The sequence below is a fragment of the Crinia signifera genome, chromosome 2 (assembly GCF_055691185.1).
Source record: "Crinia signifera chromosome 2, ASM5569118v1, whole genome shotgun sequence".
NCBI classification, from domain to species: domain Eukaryota; kingdom Metazoa; phylum Chordata; class Amphibia; order Anura; family Myobatrachidae; genus Crinia; species Crinia signifera.
Window position 1 is genome coordinate 218,410,203 of NC_139218.1, and position 22,274 is coordinate 218,432,476.

Below are 22,274 nucleotides of genomic sequence, written 5' to 3' on the forward strand. Positions count from 1 at the left end.
GTGTATCCAGTCTCTGAGTGCCGCTCGCAATATCTTTGTTGTATATATATATATATATATATATATATATACGCAAACAGAATTTCAGGTGTTGTGTGCTGACACCTGCAATCAATCACCCTGAAAAGGGTTCCTCTGAGCTAGTGTCCAATACTCAGGTTAGTAACACTTGTCCATATACTCCTTTGTCCATTGCCGGAGGTCGCGTGAGTCCGAATCTGACACCTAAAGGCTGTTCTGTCTGGGTAGCTGCCATTGCCAGTGGGAGATTTAAAAAAAAAATGTGGTATTATTAGCCCACAGCGGATGATTTATTCGGTACGGATGCTATACCGTTACCTTTTATGAATTGTCAAGTGCTTGTTTTTTAAACATTAAACACGGTAATACACCATAGGCGCCCTCTGTGCTCCTTCTTTTCCATATATATATATATATATATATATATATATATATATATATATATATATATATATATATATAGAAGCAATGTTTATTTATTTATTTGCAGTTTCTTATATAGCGCAGCAGATTCCGTTGCGCTTTACAATAGTAGACAGTGATATAACAAACTGGGTAACAGACAGAGACTTGGTGGTTAGAGGGCCCTGCTGCAAGCTTACAATCTATTAGGTATATAGGAGGGAAACACAAGGACAGGCATCAGTAATAGCATAGCAGTCCCAACAAGTTACAAGTCCAGAAGGGAAGCGATATAATACATAAGTGCCTCAGAGGGTTATGCGTGTAGAACTTAAATATGATAGGCTTGCCTGAAGAGGTGAGTTTTCAGGGAACGCTTGAAGGTTTGGAGGCTAGCGGAGAGTCTAATTGTGCATGGAAGGGCATTTCATAGGATGGGAGCAGCCCAATGAAAGTCCTGTAATAGTGAATGGGAGCTAGTGATCCGCTCAGATGAGAGACGCAAATCTTGTGCAGAGCGGAGTGGTCGAGATGGGAGATATTGTGTGATAAGTGCAGAGATATATGCTGGTGCAGTATGGTTAATAGCTTTATATGCAAGTAGACGTGTTTTATATTGAATACGGTAATATACAGGCAACCAATGGAGGGACTGGCAGAGCGGATCAGCAGACGATGAGCGTCTTGCAATGTTGCGGCTTGGCACTCCAACTTAATGGGACAGCTTCCCAGGTGCCTTCAGGATACAAATAGATAGCCCGGTGGTATAGAGATATATACACAGACAGCGGCACTCAATGGGTTTTTTCAAAAAGGTGTAAGTGGACCACTTGAATACACCTTTTTGAAAAAACCCATTGAGTGCCGCTGTCTGTGTATATATCTCTATACCACCGGGCTATATATATATATATATATATATATATACACAAAACAATAGTGTCTTCAGCGCCCTTTACTTGTAGTGTCCATACAATATAATATATTAATACAATGATAAAATAATTAGATACACTTCATAGGTAATTCTTTTGAAGAAAATTTTTATTTTATTTTTCAAAAACGTGAAGAAAAATTTTCTTCAAAAGAATTACCTATGAAGTAAGTGATGTAATTATTTTATCATTGTATTAATATATTATATTGTATGGACATTACAAGTAAAGGGCGCTGAAGACACTATTGTTTTGTGTATTGAAGGTATTTACAGTCCCAGCTGTGGAATATAATAGCGCAATTTTAGAGATTTTGTGTTTATATATATATATATATATATAGCGTGTCCCCGGCACTCTGGATATCAAATTTCGCCTGGTGCCCTTTTTGGTGCACACTGTAATCACAGTGGCAACATTTAACTGCCAATGGCGCTGGCACTCAGGACAAGTAAATCAAACTCAGATGCATGTCTTTCTGTATAAGATACAGAAAGACGTGCTTCTGAGTTTTCACCAGTTTTATATATATATTTTCCAGGAAGAAAGGTGGGCACCGGAGCAAGTTGATGTGCCTATCATCATTGAGTGCCAGTCACTTGCTTTATATATATATATATATATATATATATATATATATACATATACACAAACACACAACATTGCAGTTAAATGCACTCACCTTTCTGATACAGGGAAGCAACTATACAGGGCCTGGTTTGTGAATCACACCCAAGGGGTTTATTTATTAAGATGGTAGTTCTATTGAAGATGGGATGTTGCTATGGGCAACCAATCAGCTTTTGTTTAGAGGGTATGTTTTAGAAGGTACTAAATAAAAAGTAGACTTTGGTTGCTATGGGCAACATCCCATCTTCAATATAACTTCCATCTCAGTAAATAAACCCTTAAGTCTTTTATAACCTTGATTGGAAGCTGTCATGAGAGCACTAGGCAAAATCTTGAACTAAAACATTAGAAATGTGCCTGCGCTCCATATTGTACATGGTACCAGCTGCATAGGTTGTCCTCACTGGTCTAGACAACGCCCAGCACTAAAATAGTCCTGGTCAGTATTTGTTGCTTCAGAACTTTGTTTAACCCTTTGTGACCCATTGCATGTTTTCAGTGTATCCTAGTAATGACACTGGTAAAGTAGATGAATAATGCCCTAAGTACCCTCCAAAAATAATTTTTTTGTAGCTCGTACACCAAATAAACTTGCCTGTTGGAAGACAGGCATTTATGCATACTGAATGTGATGCTTATACTGTAATACTGACAACTAGATGAGTAGATGCTGCACACTATCGCGAGTCAGTCTGCATACACGGGATGATCGTTTATTTACAAGTCATAATGTATTGATGATGACATTCTACCGCTTTAGCACACCTATTCCCTTTGTTGTACAGTTCATCTTAATAGGAACGTATATGTGGATATCACTGAACTATAACTGGAATGCATATCAACTATTTATTTTTGTCACTTAAACCAAACCTTCATGTAATGCTGTTTAAAAAGATGGATGTAGCTACTATATAATATTAACTAAAACTAGAATGTAGCTCAGATGATGGCAGAGATGTCCGCCGATTGGTGGAGCAGGGATGCCTACTTTATCAAAGATCAATGGTTATTTAGAAGATAAAGATTTGGAGGAATATATTGTTTATTATAATATGTATACAGTAGTCACTTGTGCAATAAGCTTTATTCCGTGCGGTTCAAGAGCGATTCCAAATATGGAGCAGGAAATCTAAAGGTACTACCCGCGCCAAGATAAAGCTGTTGGCTTTACCTGTAATCTGTTAAGTGTTCCATGCAAACTAAAACCTCTAGTAGCATACAAGGCTCAACATTTCTCATGGGTTTTAGCGGCTGAAACTGTGCAAGCCAAATGTATCCGTGCTATGCATAGAAACACTAATGCTCATATATTTCTACATTTTCGGCTGCTCTCTAATGTCTTCCTAATCTGCCAACATTTCTTGTTAAATCTTGGAAGTAGCTAAAAAGCCTCATGTCAGATTTAAATCAGCAGCTGAATATTGTTTCAGCACATTGTGAAGAAATAGACTTTGAGACTTGTGCTGATCTTCATGTGCCTGTCCTATTTACTACGAAATATGTTATCTTCTGCAGTATATAGCAGCAGGTATGGGATTTTTTCCCTCAGAATAATCACTTCTAAATGATAAGGGTTTACCTGTTTCTATTGGTATGGAGTACAGGTTGAGTATCCCATATCCAAAATGCTCAGGGCCAGAAGCATTTTGGATAACGGATTATTCCATATTTCAGAATATTTTTATATGCATTTATGTTGTACAAACACATGAAATACACACAATATATTTATATGTGCACAGGTGTCCCAGTAATGCTCTTTGCAAAAAAAAAAAAGTACATTCTAGAACTATGGTTTTGGGAATAATTTGGATAATGGATATCTGGATACGGGATACTCAACTTGTATTTACAAATGGAAAAACAACATGAATACTGCTAAATGATATGGTAGATTTGTATTTGAGAGTAAGTAACACTGTCACTTATAATAATCATTTTAATAATCATAATGTTATTTATATAGCGCTTTTCTCCCATAGGACTCAAAGTCGCTTAAAATACATCAAAAACATGGTACATTGAACAAAGGCATTAGAATTGCATGAAGTTGGAAAACAGAGATAATTAAGGACTTCACGTAGAGAGCACATTAAGCATACTGCTGGGTTGGTGCAGACATTTTGGGTAATAACTTCTATGGGTTATATATTCCAACCATAAAAGGTACCAGGCATGGCAGCCGTCTTGGGCGCACAAGTTAGGATTACCTTGGGAGAAATAGGTCATGCCCAGAAGAGATAACACAAAATTGGTGGTTCCAGCGTCCTAGTGCTAGTGTCCCACTGTAACCATCGGGTCCAAATGTTTTTCATCCTATCCGCAGGCATATCAAATAAGGCAGCCATTTTGGGCACACTACCATGGTTATGCTGTAGGAGATAAGCCACACAAAATTACACAGACTTCCCACTTTGATCCAAGCTCTAACGCAGCATCTATAAGAACATTTTCTTGCATAGTATCAAGTGCTAACGACCATGTTAAATGCAATAAATCTGTGCATAATAATTTATCTATAGATGAGAGAGCAGCACTGAAGTCCCTTGGTAGCCGTAGTGATATAGTAATATGCTCGGCTGACAAGGGGGGTTCAGTGGTTGTACAAACTACTGTGGCTTATGTAAAAGAATGTGAATGACAATTAAATGATTGTAATGTATATGCTGCTTTATCGACAGACCCTACTGTTGCATATAAACATGAATTAGATACTTTGTTGAACAAGTCGTTTATTGATGGTCTGATTACAAATGAATTACTACAAGCATTAAGTGTACAGTACCCTATTGTGCCACTATTCTACACGCTACCTAAAGTGCACAAGAGGTTGATAGACCCTCCTGGCAGACCTATCATCGTCTTTATATCAACCGGTTTCTGTGTATTTAGATGTGCTTTTGAACCCCTGTATCCACGCTATACCTTCTTATCTTAAGGATACAACTGATCTGTTACTCAAACTACAAGATCTACGGGGTATTGATGTCAACACTTGGGTATGTAGTGCCGACGTGGTCAGCCTATATACCTGTATCCCACATGAGGAGGGGATATTAGCGGTAGAAAGGCTCATAACAGACAACCCCTTATTTAAAGGGTCATCGATACCATTTTTTTAGTGCTGACACGTAATTACTTTTTCTTTAATGGCCGATATTACCTGTAATTGCTCGGGTTGCGATGGGGTCAAATGTGGCCCCATCGTATGCCATTTGCTATATGTGGGCATTGGAGAGTAATTTTTTTTTTTAACTTTATCAATGAGTGGGCATTTGTTTTTATATGTCTGCTTTATCAATGATTTATTGTTTGTATGGTCGGGACCTAAAGAAAAAATTGTTGACACCCTTAATCAACATATGCCGCACATCCGGTGCAGTTGACATTTACAAACAGTTCTACAAAAGTGTGTTTTTTGGACGTAAGGATCCGGTTGAGTGGTCTTGTCATCTCCACGGGGTTATTTGTAAAGGACACGGACCGTAATTCGGTCTTGTTACATGACAGTTGTCATTCATTGCCCCTGCGGAGGGGACTGCCATTCTCCCAGATGCTTTGTGTATGCCGTATCACCAGTGACCCGGAGGAGACCCTCCGGGCACTTGATAATATGATTGATTGTTTTATTGAGCGAGGCTATCATAAAACTGATTTAATTGTATCTAAGAATAAAGTGTTAAAATTATCCAGACAGCAATGCCTTACCGAGTCGACCGAGTAGAACTTTTTTGACAACTTTATTCCTTGGATTAATAGACACTCTGTCAACAGCAAAGAAATTAGTAAATTTGTTAAAAGAATGTGGCCCATAGTAAATACTGACATGGATCTGCCAGCACTACAATATACCAGGTTAATGCCAGCATATAGCCGTGCTAGGATTGCGTGATCAACTGGTAAAACTTGATGTCACAGACTTAACAAAATTCGCTAGTGTAACACACTTTCTGTCTAAACCCAATGGCTGCTTTATGTGCTTGGACTGCACCACATGTAGCTCGCTACTTTGTGGTGATCACTTCAGGCACCCTTATAGTGGTCAAAAATACAAGATTAATCACGTACTCACGTGCACTACCAAATTTATTATTTATTTGATCTACTGCCATTGTGGCTTAGTGTACATGGGGAAGACTGAGACCACGCTGCGGGAGAGATTAGCAAACCATAGGTTGGCAATCCATGCAGCCCTAGTAGCAGGCGATAGCAACCAACTCATAGTTTGCGAACTAGAAAAATATACCATATTCCCCCTCTGAGAAGGGAAGGAGATAGAGGTCGACTATTATTAAGGATGACTAATTAGACTCGTTAGCACCGAGAGGGTTAAATGAAAAAGCAGGGTTACACTGTTTCTTAGAATCTTTTGTACTTTGCGCTCATATTTATCATCGGTTCCTTGTAATAAAGGGTAACTTTATACTATAAACAATTTTTGCTTAAATAAAAATGTTTGGATTGTTCTTTAAGAATTAAATATGTATATTATTGTCAGACCTTGCTATTACTTTTAATTATGTGATGTATGTGTTTTTATCTTTGGTGAGGACAGCCTGATACACGGGACCGTCCACCAGCCTGTGTTGCAGTCTGGCAGATTGTGGTAGACTGAACACAAATGGGTAGGTGTGGACCAGGTATTCCTCACTGATTGGTGAAGGGGTAATGTTCTGTTGCAACAAAGTTGTGCTATGTCTGTATTTTACTTGTTCCCTGACCAAGCCGAGAGGAATTTTTTTACTTGTTCCCTGTTCCCAGCCGAGAGGAATGCCGGGCCCCGGTAAAATTTTGGGGTGTGGCCTAAGTGTGGGAGGTGTGGCCACCTCCCGCACTTAGGCCACGCCCCAAAATGTTTAGAAGAGGATGAAAGAAAACTCTAAAAACTCTAAACTCAGCAGCAGTAGCACACACCTACAGCATGTGCTGTGCTGACAGAAGGCTCAGCATGAGCTCACATGCTGTCAGTGAGATGCTCATGCTGAGCCTGCTATCAGCACAGCACATGCTGTAGAAGTGTGTGCTGCTTTTGCTACCTAGGAGGGATGGAGGGGGAAGGGAGGGGTCAGACCAGGGCCCCTGCAGGGCCCCTCCAGCAAGCCTGGGCCTGGGTAATTAGTACCCACTCCCTCCCCCTCTCGGCTGCCCTGTCCCTGACGACGGGCGTATATCTCCCGAAACATGTTGGAATAAAGATATTTGTTTACGCTAAGGAAGTCTGACGAGTGCCTCACTACAATGCTGATATATATATATATATATATATATATATATATACTGTATATATATATTATTGAAGAGCACTTTAGTAAGGTACCACATTTGCCAAAATGCTTTCATTCGTCACATACCAAATTTTCATCAGGATACAAAATAACACAATACAGCAGCTTACCTTATACCCCTCACCCATGTGCAATGCCCATCTTCAGCCTGACCTCCGGCTTCTGATGTGGCGTAATAAGATGACCACAGCGTACCTCACCACAGTGTAGGATAAAATACCATGAAAATGGATAAACAATCTATCGGCACTGTAATAAAAATCACATGCATACAATTAGATGTATATATAAATCCATTTATGCTTAAACAACACAACTGGCATACTACAGGCATTGCATAAGTGATATATCATATAAAGAATGTACATTTAGTTATTAAACATTGATAATGAAAACATCTCACTGAGACCTTGCAGTGTCTTGCCGAGGCTAACATCCGAGGGTCCACTCTTAGGTGTCGGATGATCGATTATATACCCCCATTATCACGAAGGGGTGATAGGGGCTTGATTCTACTCAAACGTGAGGCAAAATGGATTTTTAGGCTAAATGTACTGACTCAATGAGACGTTTTCATTATCAATGTTTAATAACTAAATGTACATTCTTTATATGATGTATCACTTATGCAGTGCCTGTAGTATGCCAGTTGTGTTGTTTAAGAATATAAGCATATATATATATATATATATACACATCTAATTGTATGTATGTGATTTTTATTACAGTGCCGATAGATTGGTTATCCGATATAAAAGAGGGGGGGGGGGGGGGGGCGGGATGGTTAACCTGGCTTGGCGCCTCCCTTGTTTGAACACCACGTGATCAAAAGTGAAGATAAAGAAAAATACTTCCTTTCTATGGGTGATCTGATGTTATGCAGTCGTTCTATTGTTGTAGTTGAGTCCTCAATAATTTGGGGTTCAGCATATGTAGATGAAACATAAGCAAGAGAAAAACAATGTGAATGTCTGTAGGTTGTTCCTACTTTGTAGTATGGTACGTATGATGAGGATGCGTACCTAACTTACACAATATCAGATATGTTTACACATATAATGGTTTCTTTTAAGGTGACAAGACGGGTGGCGTACCCGTAAATTCGCTCAGAATCCGATTCGTGGCATTGCTATTCATGGATAGAGTGGACCCAGTGCCTAAGTCTTGGTAACTAATACACGTCCTTCATATATGGTTGTCACTACTGGGCAATAGTACCAATCACACAAAAAATGATAACACCATTTGAATAAGTCAGCATGTCTTAATAAAGAGATTTGCGACCCATAATATCAATTTATTAAAATGGTGTCATTGTTTTTGTGATTGATACTATTGTTCAGGAGAGCAAACCATATATGAAGGAGATTCCAACATTTCAAATAATCATAGCGATAGGCCAGGTCTCCTCACAGCAAGAAATAGTACATGTAACTTAAAAAGTGCAGCATTCACGTCCTTAAAAATAAACACAGCCGCAGTATACTTATATCAACGTTTCAGTGTGCTAACACCACATCACCCTGAAGGTGTGGTTAATACACTTAAACATTGATACTGCATCTGTGTTTATTTGGATGGGAGTGTGGAACCTAGATATTTTATTTTATATATAATCTGGAAACCCCTTTGCAAATCCTGCGCTACAACAAGATGGAGCAAATTGGCTTTCAAAGGTTAACCTGCAGTGAATGTCCTGAGAAAACTTGTCTATCTTCACTCTTCCTCTCTAATACCACTTTAACATCATGAATGCCTTGTTACACCCGGAATTTGGACACGGGTCCGTCGCAGGAGCAACCCAACATTTGCACTGTTATCTGCTCACAGCAACCTTTACTTATTACCGGGTTGCTGATGTCATCCAGGGGCGGGGCGGAGCAGCAGGATGTCAGGCAGGGGTGGAGGCAGCACTGAGGTGACACGACTGCCTCCTTCACACTGCCCAGCAACCTGGGTCTGACCCGGGAATAACACTTCTTTTATACCGGGTCAGATTGCCGGTTCCTGAACCCGGAATATTTGACATGGCCCTTTCTTCCCAAACGCAGACCCAGGTTGACCTAGCAACAACCCGGGATCGACCATGGTTATTTGTGCTGTGTAAAAGGGGTATAAACAGGCTATCAATATTTTTCATTATATTAGGGTTTTTTGGGGTGTAGCTCTAAATATTACAGAAGATATCGGAGACATTGGCTGCAGTCCCCAATTGATTGCCTTATGAGGGCCAGCTTTCTTGCCAAATGTACCAAGTTCCGGAATGTGTATTGGGCTTTAGTAATTTTTGAACACCCTTTGGCCTTGTAAGACACCTGTGGGGTGCTTCACCTTAGACTTAACTCTTTGCTGGGATAAATACAGTTGCTTGTCCTGTCCAATCAGGTGTATAATATGCAGCATACCAAAGTAAGAGGCATGTCCTAACTGCAGGTTTATATAAGTGGAGATGTTGAGCATAGCAAACAATTAGATTCTGGCTATTATCTGATAAGTTAGTGGACAATGCCAATTACTGGTGAAGTATGTAAAAGTCTTTGGCCCTTATTCTACTCGGCTCGGTACGGCCCGCGTGCGGCCGTACCGCCGATGTTTTTGTTCTGCACATGCGCAGAGGTCATTCTGCGCATGTGCAGCCCCCTTCGCCGCAGACGGATTTCGTCCGCCGCAAAGGGGGCGTATAGGGGCGTGAGGGGCTTCAGCCCCTCATTACCCTATGTGTACGCCCCGCGTTTCATGGGCGTTCCCATGCAAACGCGGGGCGTATGCATGGTAATGAGGGCATGACGCCCTCATTACCATGACATGGGGGCGGAAAGCTGACGTCGCCGGATGTCAGCTTTCAGCCCCCTTTCAAGCTCCCACACGGACGATTGTCCGTGTGGTCTGAGCTTGCGGGAGCTGCCGCGGCGTGCGGGCCTGCCTTCGATGGTCGTCGACCATCGAAGGCAGGGGGCAGCTCCCACCATGGTGGAGGCGTAGCCTCCACCATTTTTGTGCGGATCGCCAGCCGTCCGTGTACGGACGGCCGTGGCGATCCGTCGGGTGGGCGGCCCTTGGTTTGTGCGGTCGGAGCCCCGTGTGCGGCTCTGACCGCACCAACCAGAATAAGGGCCTTTGTTCTCTGTACTTTTAATTTAGTCAGTATTGAAAAAGAGAACAGTAATATATACAAAAAATAAGACCGTTTTATGTTTCTAAGACTCGTTTTTTTCAAGTATTACACAGTTCCCAATTTATAACTGCTCCCTGATCATAATATATATTATTCTTTATATATTATTCTTTATATATTATTCTTAAGTCCCCCAAACAAACCAGTGACAGGGAGCGATGTAACATCCAATTACTTTAACATACACGTATACATATCTGCCTGGTTAAACAGAACTGCACCCTTTGAAAAAGTCGACAGATGAAACGTGTTGGGTGATTTACTGCCTTGTGCCAAATAAGTCTTTTTTGCTTATTTTTAGTACGATTTTTGAATTATAATTGATAAACAATTTTTATATATTTTATATCCTATTGTCCGCATGTTTATCTGGTTATGAGACAGATCTTCCTCATATATTACTATAAACTGTAAGCACCTATGGTCACTAAACCCCTGTCCTTTGTTTACATTGATAACTTATGGTTCATTTTTACTTACTGATACCCTCTTTAATAAGGGATTGTTTTTATTGTTTTAACCCAGTGATTAGCTAAGGACATTATTCACAAGTGGCGCCCACCATCCACTATCTATCTATCTATCTATCTATCTATCTATCTATCTATCTATAACGAGTGTGTGGAATAATGAAGGAACCTGTTGATGTGCCCCTAAATAAATGTAAGGGGTTTTTTTTGCAGCTCTTCCCAAATCACCCCGTATTTAATGGGACAAGAAATGGAAATGGTTCTAGTAAAGAGTATTGGGAAGGTGATTTTCAGCTGCCAAATGATAAATACGTGGAATAGGTACTTGTTTAGTTTCACGGCGGCAGCGCGAGACGCTCTAGCTTGAATGTTGGCAGCTTGCCAAACTGCCTTAAGCTGCGCTATCAGCGTAGCGACTGTTTGAATTCTGGCATCTTGCCAGCTGCTTAGTTGTTTAGTTTGAGGGCGGCAGCGCGAGGACGTGAAACTAAACAAGTACCCGCCTTACTTTTGTAATGTACGTTGTCAGCATGCTACGCTGACTCCTCTAAGGCAGCCCAGCGCTGCTACTCCTAAGCTCCTGTGAAGCCTAGTGAGCGCCTCTCACACAGAGCTTGTGCCCATATGATATCCTCTCTCCTGTGGAGAGGGGATCATGAGGGCGCCGACGGAGAGGCGTTCCAACTTTGTGATACGTAGGAGCGTCTCAGACGCTCCAGCAGCAATGCAATCATACACTGTCATCTGTGCGCTGACAGGTCATTGTGGTGCCACAATGACCTGTCAGTGTAGTGACTCGGCGGCACCTCAGTGCTGACTATGCGTCTGAATTTTGTGTCTGCTGGCACTGCGTCTGAATTTTGTGTCTACTGCTTAGACGCTATTGCGTCTAAGTAGTACACGCAAAATTGGCTACTGCTTGGACGTTGTAGCGTCCAAGCAGTAGACGCAAAATTCAGTGGGGTATAGGGGTACAGTGTGTAAAACATTGTTAAACCGCTTCACAATGACAGTAGTCGACGTAACAGCTGTCAACCTTGTTTATTCCACCATCCACGCCATCCCGAAGCGGTACGTGTCCTCCCGACCTTTTCATACCCCCACTATCCACGTCGGCGTGGAGTTGACTTCATATAGTGTGGCGAGCGCAGCGAGCCACCAAGCCCGTATCGTGGCGAGGGGACACGGATAACCTTACATGTATTCCGCGTCCGCTCGCCACACTAGTGGGGTATGAAAAGGTCGGGAGGATGCATATCGTGTCCCCGCCCGGGGCTCCCTGCGCTCGCCACGCTTCGGGATGGCGTGGATGGTGGGGGTGTTTCAGGAACACATTCACACCTGCAAAATCATACACCTGAGACACAAAATACAAGAGCAGACTGACTAAAAACAGTGTCGAGGCACTCATACAGTTACTAGGCAACATGTGGGTGGTCAAACATCTGCTCATACAGTTACTTGGCAACATGTGGGCGCTCATACAGTTACTAGGCAGATTCATATCTAAAGTGGGGTCGGGCTGCCGCTGGAGCATCTGAGACACTCCTACGTAACACTAAGATGGAGCGCCTCTCCACCGGCGCCATAATGATGCCCTCTCCACGGGCACAAGCTCTGTGTGAGAGGCGCTCACTTGACAGGAGGTTAGGGGTAGCAGCGCTGGCCTGCCACGGAGAACTCAGCAAACTAAATAAGTAGCTGCCGCCCTGAAGCTAAACAAGTAGTCCAAGTAACCTAATCATGTAAGGTGGCTAGGCAGCTGGCAAGCTCCCAGACTTCAAACAGTCGCTATGCTAGTAGCGCAGTTTAAGCCAGTCTGGCAGTTTGGCAAGCTGCCAATATTCAAGCTAGAGCATCTCGCGCTGCCGCCGTGAAACTAAACAAGTACCGTGGAATATATTATATACACTGTTATGCTTTCTGATTAATAGTACACAACCTAACAATTCTTACTAAAAATTCATGGGATAAGTATTAACAATTTTCCATAACACAGATTTGCTGTATAATATTGTAGTATGAAAACCCTTCCAGATTACTGTTATCGATACTGCCGTGTGAGCTTACATTGAAAGACCCAATGCATTTTGTCTTTTATGAGACTTCATCAGGGGTACCTTGTTATTTGTATCACGCTGGAATCATTTATCTCTAGCAGTCCTCAACAAAAATAAAGGGATCAATCGTAATCGGATGAAATTACACATCCTTATTATTGATTATGGAGAGGGATATACACTACCGTTCAAAAGTTTGGGGTCACTTAGAAATGTCCTAAAAGCACTGTTTTTTTTCAATGAAGATAACATTAAATTAATCAGAAATACACTCTATACATTTTTAATGCAGTAAATGACTATACTAGCTGCAAAAATGTGGGTTTTAAATAATTTTGTGTTTAATCTACATAGGTTTATAGAGGCCTATTCAGTAGCCATCACTCCAGTGTTTTAATGGTAAATTGTGTTTGCTAATCGTGTTAGATGACTAATGGGTGATTACAAAACCATTTAAAACCCTTGTGTAATTATGTTAGCATAGCTGAAAAGTGGTTTGCTCATTACAGAAGCTATAAAACTGGCCTTCATTTGAGCTAGTTGAATATATGGAGCATCACATTTGTGGGTTCACTTATGGACAGAAAAATGGACAGAAAAAGTGAACTTCCATGTGAAACTCAAAAGTCTATTCTTTTTATTCAAAATAAAGGCTCGTCTATGTGAGATATTGCCAAGAAACTGTATAGTTACTACAACAGTGTGTACTACTCCCTTCAGAGAACAGAAACAGGCTCTAACCAGTGTAGAACGAGAAGCGGGAGGCCCTGTTGCATAACTGAGCAAGAAGACAAGTACATTAGAGCCATTAGTTTGAGAAATACACCTCACAGGTCCTCAACTGGCAGCTTCATTAAATGGTACCCACAAAACGCCAGTGTCAATGTCTACAGTGAAGAGGCGACTTCAAAATGCTGACCTTCTGGGTAGAGTGGTAAAGAAAAAGCCATATCTGAGACTTTCCAATAAAAGGAAAATATTAATATTGGTAAAAGAACACAGACATTGGACAGAGAAAGATTGGAAAAAAGTATTATGCACAGACAAATCGAAGTTTGAGGTGTTTGGATCACACAGAAAAAAACATTTGAGATGCAGAACAAGTGAAAACATGATGGAAAAGTCATGTTTTCCTCCTTAAAGCATGGTGGATGTAATATGATGATCTGGGGCTGCTTTGGTGCTGGTAAAGTGAGAGATTTGGATAAGGTAAAGGGGATTTTGAATAAGGAAGGCTATCTGTCCATTTTGCAATGCCATGTCATACCCTGTGGACAGCTGTTGATTGGAACCAATTTCCTCCTCCAACAGAACAATGACCCAAAGCACACCTTCAAATTATGCTAGAACTATTTAGGGAAGAAGCAGGCAGCTGGTATTCTGTCTATAATTGAGCGATCAGCATAGTCACCAGATTCACAACCCCATTGAGCTGTTGTGGGAGCAGCTTGATGGGCAAGAAGTGCCCATCAAGCCAATCCAGTTTATGAGAGGTGCCTCAGGAAGTGTGGGGTGAAATTTCTTCAGATAACCTCAACAGATTAACAGCTAGAATGCCAAAGTCTGCAATGCTGTAATTGCTGCAAAAGGACCATTATTTGGCAAAAGCAAAGTTTGAAGGACAAAATTATTATTTCAAATAAAAATCATGGGGTGAAATGTAATAGGATGAGAGATTCAGAAGGTGAGAGATTTGGTAAGAAATCTCCATTTACACTGCAAAACCAGTTTGATTTTAAAGTGTAAATGCTTACCACTTTATAAAAACTGGAGATTTCTTACCAAATCTCTCACTTTCTGAATATTTCATCCTATTCAATTTCACCCATTATTTCTAACCTTTCCAATGTGTTGACTATATGTTCTATTTATTTTGCAACTTATTTAATAAATAAATCAGTTTTGTGAATATGGATAATATAAATAATCCTGGGTATGGTTAAATAGTTTTAAAGTGTCTTAAGATCAAGTTCAAGAACAGTATACAATATAAAATTGCCGTTTTTGTGAAATGTACTGTATTTTAAAAAATAAAGAAGAATTTTAAGAAAATCATGTTGGATAAATTTTACATTCATACTGTTGATCTAATTCAATCATAAAAAATGACAATCTGAGCAGATTTTGGAAAGCATATTAGCCAGTTAAGTGTTTAAAGCTCTGTAGAGCAAGCTGTTTATTGTAGCATATGTGCCTTTATGGGAGCAATGACAAATTTCCCTAAAATATGTTGCAAAATGACTAACAGGATGGTCTCTTATTTGCACCATGTAGCTGCCAGAATTTATCAAGAGTCGTGGACAGTCCCTTCAAGTTAGTATTAAAAGAACCACATTAAAACGAATTTATTACTTTAAGGAGAATAAGTGCCTCAAATACAAAGTTTTACTATAAATAGTTTTAACCCCTTCCCACACCAGGCTGGGCTTTACCTGGCATAAGATACGACCAGTCAGAAAGCCCACCGTGCGGATGCCAGAAGAAAATCTACCTGCTGCTGCCACTCTCAAACATACACTCTGCTTCCTGACATTCCCCCAAATGCCTGCCCTGTTGAAACTCACTGCTGATTGGTCAGCTCGACAGCACCAACCCCCCCCCCCCTTCCCCCCCCCAGCCCTTGGATGCACACATTAGCAGCTGCTGGGGAAATGTTAAAAAGATGCCCCTTCACCGTCCCTGTGGACTCTGGACATACGAAGTCACAATAGTCCTGATGTTACAACTGTCAATGGTTGTACCAATGGTAAAAAAAAATTTTTGCTTAAAAGTATTAAATATATATATATATATCTATATATATATATATCACCACAATAGTGTAATATAGCGCCCGAATATTACTATTTGTCTTTCCTTAATCTAAGACATCCATAGACAAAATATTTTTCAATTGTAAAACATTTTTCTCTATCATTCTTATGGGATACAGGGAGTCGTTCATAACGATGGGGAAAAGAGCTTATCCGAAGGAGACAGGCACATATAAAAATTTATACAGGGTGTACTGGCTCCTCCCCTCTGCTCCCCTCCCTCTAGCTTCAGTTTGAGAACTGTGCCTCAGGAGAAGCACGCATCAGGAAGAGCTCCAGAGAGTTTTTCTTCTGTTTTATTTTCTTTATTATTTTGGGGCTGCTGTTTGGACTTAACAGCAGTCCTGCGTCGTGGGAGACTAGGGGAAGGGTTCAGCTGCTGGCCACTTCAAGGTACCGAGCTGTCCCTGCCACAGGACCACCGTCCTGAGTGGGTGATGTTACCGCGGGCATTGCGCTGCAGCGCGCACACCCCTGGCACGCCGCACACCCCTAGTCCAGTCTGAAGACGTCTGTGGTGAGTATTACCCCGGGGTCCCCCGCCGTGGGGTCCCCGGGTTATTGTGCGGCAAAATGGCGGCGGTATGGCGGTGCCCTGCACAGGGACCGCGTAACCCCCTGCCTACACTGAGACAGGGTACAGTTCCTGTTTTGTCCAGGGCAGTTACCAAAGAGGATTTGGACATTCCCCAATGTCAGTCTCAGTATAAAACGCAGGTAAGCTCCGGCGCCATTACGCTGGGCGGAGCTTACCCAGAGTGAGACCAGCTCTGTGAGGGCGCCAAAACCTGCTTCCTGCTTCTTCCCTGGCTGCTGGAAACGCCATTATACTGCTCCAGACACTCCTCAGCGGTGTGGATCAGAGGGAATCTGCTTGCAGAGACAGCTTCAGGTTTTCAGCGCTTGTGTACTTGTGCACTTGCCTGCTTACACTGTAAAGTACTGTTATTGATACTGTACTGTATTACCAGCTCTTCTAATCGGAGAGCTAAGGTTATCAGGTGTATTGGTCTCCTCCATTATCCTCTGTACACCACCCCACTGGCTTGTTAAGCTGTACAGATCAGATAAGGCTACACATAGTATTTATCTGGTTAATTTCACACTGCATATCCACTGTGTGTGCGCGCTGTGTGAGGGGAGACTGTTTGTTTGTCACAATGGTGAGGAAACTTACATGTATGGTGTGCAGTGATAAGTTTGTGCCAGCATCTTCATCACAGGTTACTTGTGAGTCATGCATGTCCCCTCAAAGTACTGGGGTCCCCCCACAACTAACTGGGCAGCAAAGTAGCACACAGGACAGCTCACAGGAGCCAGCCTGGGCTACAGGTATAAAAACCATGCTTGAGACTGTAACTACACAGTTAACTGCTACTGCAGCACAGACCCAGAGAGTACAAAGGGAGCTGGCTGTCCTCACTGCCAGAGTGGATGTAATTACTCCCACCCCTGGGGATACTCGTAAGAGAAAGACCCCCTCTCAAACCCCTGATTCCGGGGCTGATGATGGGGATGATGGTGATGATATGGATGATGCAGACGCAGGTGATGACGAGCCTGATGCTTCACAGTCACTACTGCGGGGCACAGAGCCATTGATTATGGCAATCAGGGAGGTGTTGGACCTTCCCTTAGCTGAATCCACAGCAGGTGATACCTTCTTTGCTACTCAGAAAAGGCAACAGGTAGTTTTCCCTGAGCAGGCTGACCTGGAAAGTACATTCAAGTCAGCGTGGAATAACCCAGAAATGAGGTTTAAAGTGGCTAAAAAGTTTAAGTCCACGTTTCCCTTCGATCCTGAGGGACGTAAGGTGTGGGAGGAGCCACCAGAGGTTGATGCTTCTGTGTCTCGCTTAGCCAAAAAGATGGTACTCCCAGTACCAGGGTCGTCTTCACTTAAAGACACCACGGACAGAAAGGTTGAAAACACTTTGAAGTCCATTTTTACTGCTAGTGGCGCGTGTCAGCGTCCTGTATTAGCTAGTTGCTATATGGCCAAGTCCATATACACGTGGGCCTCCCAGATACAGGAAGGTCTTCTGGGCGACATGACAGTTGCGCAGGTGTCTGAAAAATTACACCATATTCAGGACACTGCTAAAGTTCTGTGTGAAGCGCAGAAGGAGTTAGGTGCCATTAACGGCCGTAACTCAGCCATGGCAGTGTCTGGGCGCAGATCCCTCTGGCTCCGGCAGTGGGCTGCTGACGCTGACTCCAAAAGGAGTGTAGAAAACCTCCCCTTCACAGGTGGCAGGTTATTTGGGAGTGATTTAGACGAATTAATCTCTAAAGCCACGGCGGGAAAGTCCACTTTCCTGCCATCCACTCCACAGGCGCCAAAGCGTCCTTTTCAGGCTCACTCCCAGCAGCAGTCCTTTCGGGCTAGTAAATTCCGCCCTAAAGCAAGAGGTGGTTCAAACGCTGCAAGAGGCTCCCGTGGTAAATTCAGGAAGCCTTCCGCTTCGGCCACCGCAGAGCGGCCATCTGGGGCAGCTGCAGGAAAACCCGCAGCATGACGGTGGGGCTCCACCATTAGCTCCGGCAGAGGTGGGAGCCAGACTGGCGTTCTTCGGCCAGGTTTGGGAAGCCTCGTGCCTCAATTCTTGGGTACAGGCTCTTATTACGCACGGCTACAAGCTGGAGTTTGCAGTTCAGCCACCTCAGAGGTTCTTCAAATCAGGCCTCCCAGCGTCCCCAGAGGACCAAGTGGTGTTGCAGCAAGCAATCCAAAAGCTGGTGCAGGCCAAGGTTATAACCCAGGTCCCTCCCCTAGAGAGGGGGCAGGGTTATTACTCGAACCTATTTGTAGTTCCGAAACCGGACGGGTCAGTGCGCCCAATTCTGAACTTAAAATCCCTGAATCCCTTCTTGAAAGTAACCAAATTCAAGATGGAGTCCTTGCGGGCCGTGATAGCGGCACTGGAGGAGGGGGAGTTCTTGGCGTCCCTAGATGTGAAGGACGCCTACCTTCACATCCCAATATGGCCCCCTCATCAGAAATACCTGAGGTTTGCGCTGTTAAACGAGCACTATCAGTTTCGCGCACTGCCATTCGGCTTGTCCTCAGCCCCGCGCATATTCACCAAGGTGATGGCGGAGATGATGGTGGTTTTAAGAAAAAAGGGTATCTGCGTGATACCATACTTGGACGACCTGTTGGTAAAGGCGCGGTCGCCACAGGAACTACAGACAGCTCTACAAGTTACCATACAGACCCTGTCGGGCCATGGTTGGCTCCTGAATCTGGCAAAGTCTTCTCTGATCCCTTCACAGAGACTCCAGTTCCTGGGCATGGTGATGGACACAGCTCTCATGAGAGTGTCCCTGCCACAGGACAAGGTGTTGGACATCCAGCGGCTGGTCACAGACTTGCTAAGGACCCCCCAGGTGACAGTACACCAGTGCATTGTCCTATTGGGAAAGATGGTCGCCTCTTTCGAGGCTCTCCAATTCGGGAGGTTTCACAGCAGGATTTTCCAGCTCGATCTCCTAGCGAAGTGGTCCGGTTCACACCATCAGATGCACCGGCGCATTGCGTTGTCATCTCGGACCAGGCTGTCACTACAGTGGTGGCTCCACACGCCCAACCTGCTGGCAGGGCGTCGGATTGGCATCCAGGATTGGGTCTTAGTCACCACGGATGCAAGCCTCACGGGATGGGGGGCAGTGACCATGGGTCAGTCCTTTCAGGGCAAGTGGACCCTATGGGAAACACGCCTCCATATCAACAGCCTGGAGTTACGTGCTGTGTATTACGCACTTCTGAAGGCGGGCCCTCTCCTCTGCGGTCAGGAGGTCCGTATACAATCAGACAACGCCACCACGGTGGCATTCCTGAACAGACAGGGCGGGACCAAGAGCAGGCCCTGTATGAGGGAAGCATCGAAGATCCTGTCCTGGGCAGAGAGGCATTGCCAAGCGCTCTCGGCCATCTTCATACCCGGGGTGGACAACTGGGAAGCAGACTTCCTCAGTCGCCACGAGCTCCACCCCGGGGAATGGAGTCTACACCACCAGGTATTCAATTCTCTGGTGGCTCGGTGGGGGACCCCACTGGTAGACTTGATGGCATCAAGAAACAACTGGAAAGTATCCAGGTACTTCTCGAGGGCAAGAGACCCTCAGGCAGAAGGAGTGGACGCCCTCTCCATACCGTGGACGTTCAACAGCCTGGTCTATGTCTTCCCACCGATTCCCCTAGTGGCTCGGGTGCTAAGGAAGATAAGAAGAGAAGGAACCAAGGTTATTCTGGTGGCCCCAGACTGGCCACGAAGAACGTGGTACCCGGAACTTCTAAGTCTGCAAAGGGACTCGTGGCGCCTACCCCTGCAAAGAGATCTACTCATGCAAGGACCGTGCGTCTTCCAGGCCTTGGAACAGCTGCGTTTGACGGCCTGGAAGTTGAACGGCAGATCCTGACTCAGAAGGGGTTTCACACTTCGGTCATCAGAACTATGACAAGTGCAAGGAAACCGGTAACAGCTGCACATTACCACCATATCTGGAAAAGATATGTGGGTTGGTGCGAACAGAGAAAGTTTTCTCCATCAGAGTTCAGACTTGAAAGATTTCTTAGCTTTCTTCAAGCTGGTCTGGATCTCGGCCTACGCCTAGGCTCTTTGAAGGTGCAGGTATCTGCGTTATCAGTTTTCTTCCAGAGGAAACTGGCTAATATTCCTGAAGTGCAGACATTTCTGCAAGGAGTATTGCACATACAACCTCCCTTTGTGGCCCCTACTCCACCGTGGGACTTGGATGTTGTGCTGAAGTTCCTTAGATCCTCCTGGTTTGAGCCCTTGGAGGAAATTGACCTGAAATATTTAACCTGGAAGACAGTGGTCTTACTGGCCCTAGCTTCGGCTAGGAGGGTCTCGGAGCTAGGGGCGTTGACTTGCAAGAGTCCTTATTTGATATTCTTTGAGGACAGGGCAGAATTACGTACTAACCCGCGTTTTCTGCCCAAAGTGGTGTCTGCGTTCCATGTGAACCAGCCAATTGTGGTTCCTGCTGGTGGGCCTCATTCTGAGGTGCCGACGTCCTTGGACGTAGTAAGGATTCTCCGTGTCTACATCAGGAGAACAGCAAGGATTCGAAAAACTGATGGACTTTTCGTCCTTTATGATGCCCAAAAGATTGGACGTCCTGCTTCCAAGCAGTCTATTGCACGATGGATATGTGCAACCATTAAACAGGCTTATGCGGTAGCAAAGCTGCCTATGCCTGTTGGGGTGAAAGCTCACTCTACTCGTTCCGTGGGGACATCCTGGGCGGCTGCCCGAGGAGTTTCGGCCTTACAATTGTGTAGAGCAGCCACATGGTCTGGCCAACACACTTTTGTCAAATTTTATAAGTTTGATGCTCTGGCCACTGAGGATACTCAGTTTGGGCAAGCGGTGCTGCGGCAATAGGTTCCGCACAATCCCGCCCGTTCTGATATCTTTGGTATATCCCCATCGTTATGAACGACTCCCTGTATCCCATAAGAATGATAGAGAAAATAGGATTTTAATACCTACCGGTAAATCCTTTTCTCGAAGTTCTTATGGGATACAGGGCACCCGCCTCTGTGCGGAGGTTTGCCTTGCTCACTTTGTGAGATATGGACCAATTCTGGGTCCTTCTGCTACCCTTCTTGTTCCTGGCGGACATAGGGTGTAGGTTACCTAGGTAACTTAATCTTACATAGTGTACCTTAAAGGTCCACGAGTGTACATGGTCACTTAGGTGATTATTCTATGCATTGTTCCAGTTGGAACACAGTTCAAAATAGTTGTCATGTTGACATGTTCTTAGGCCCTTAGACTTCCCAGGTTATGGGGTTGCTAATGTGGTCTGTTATGTTGAATGTTGGGTGTGCTGGATGAATCTCACCACGGTAAATATACACATATTCCTCTCATATTGTTCTTCTCCTTCGGCACAGTTCACTTAACTGAAGCTAGAGGGAGGGGAGCAGAGGGGAGGAGCCAGTACACCCTGTATAAATTTTTATATGTGCCTGTCTCCTTCGGATAAGCTCTTTTCCCCATCGTTATGAACGACTCCCTGTATCCCATAAGAACTTTGAGAAAAGGATTTACCGGTAGGTATTAAAATCCTATTATTTAAAAAAATACACTTTAAAACAAATTTTCACTGTAGTTACTTGTCAGAGGATTTTCTTATATAGTGGATGTAAACAAAAGCCCGATGCGTTTTGTCTCACTAGGAGACTTCATCAGGGGTGCATAAATCTTGATCAATCTTTATAGAATTCCCATCATTTCAGGAACAAACGACTTTGTTTTATATCGTTATTTATAACACAAGTAGTATTTTCCACCGGATATAGGGCAGTATTCAATGAGAAAAATTAGCCGTTTTATGGCGAATTTGTGCTTTTTTCGCCTTGGACGGAGCATTTTGCTCTCCAAAAGTGAGCAACCCTATTCAATGTGAAATATTCGCCGTCTTTCTAAGTGATTTTCGCCGTCTCTC

General features: G+C 43.5%; 1 protein-coding gene across 4 annotated transcripts in view; it reads left to right on the top strand.

The window, feature by feature from the left end:
• BCAS3 (BCAS3 microtubule associated cell migration factor) overlaps positions 1-22,274 on the top strand; it is a 1,098,472-nt gene that overhangs the window by 531,060 nt on the left and 545,138 nt on the right. The window lies entirely within an intron of this gene.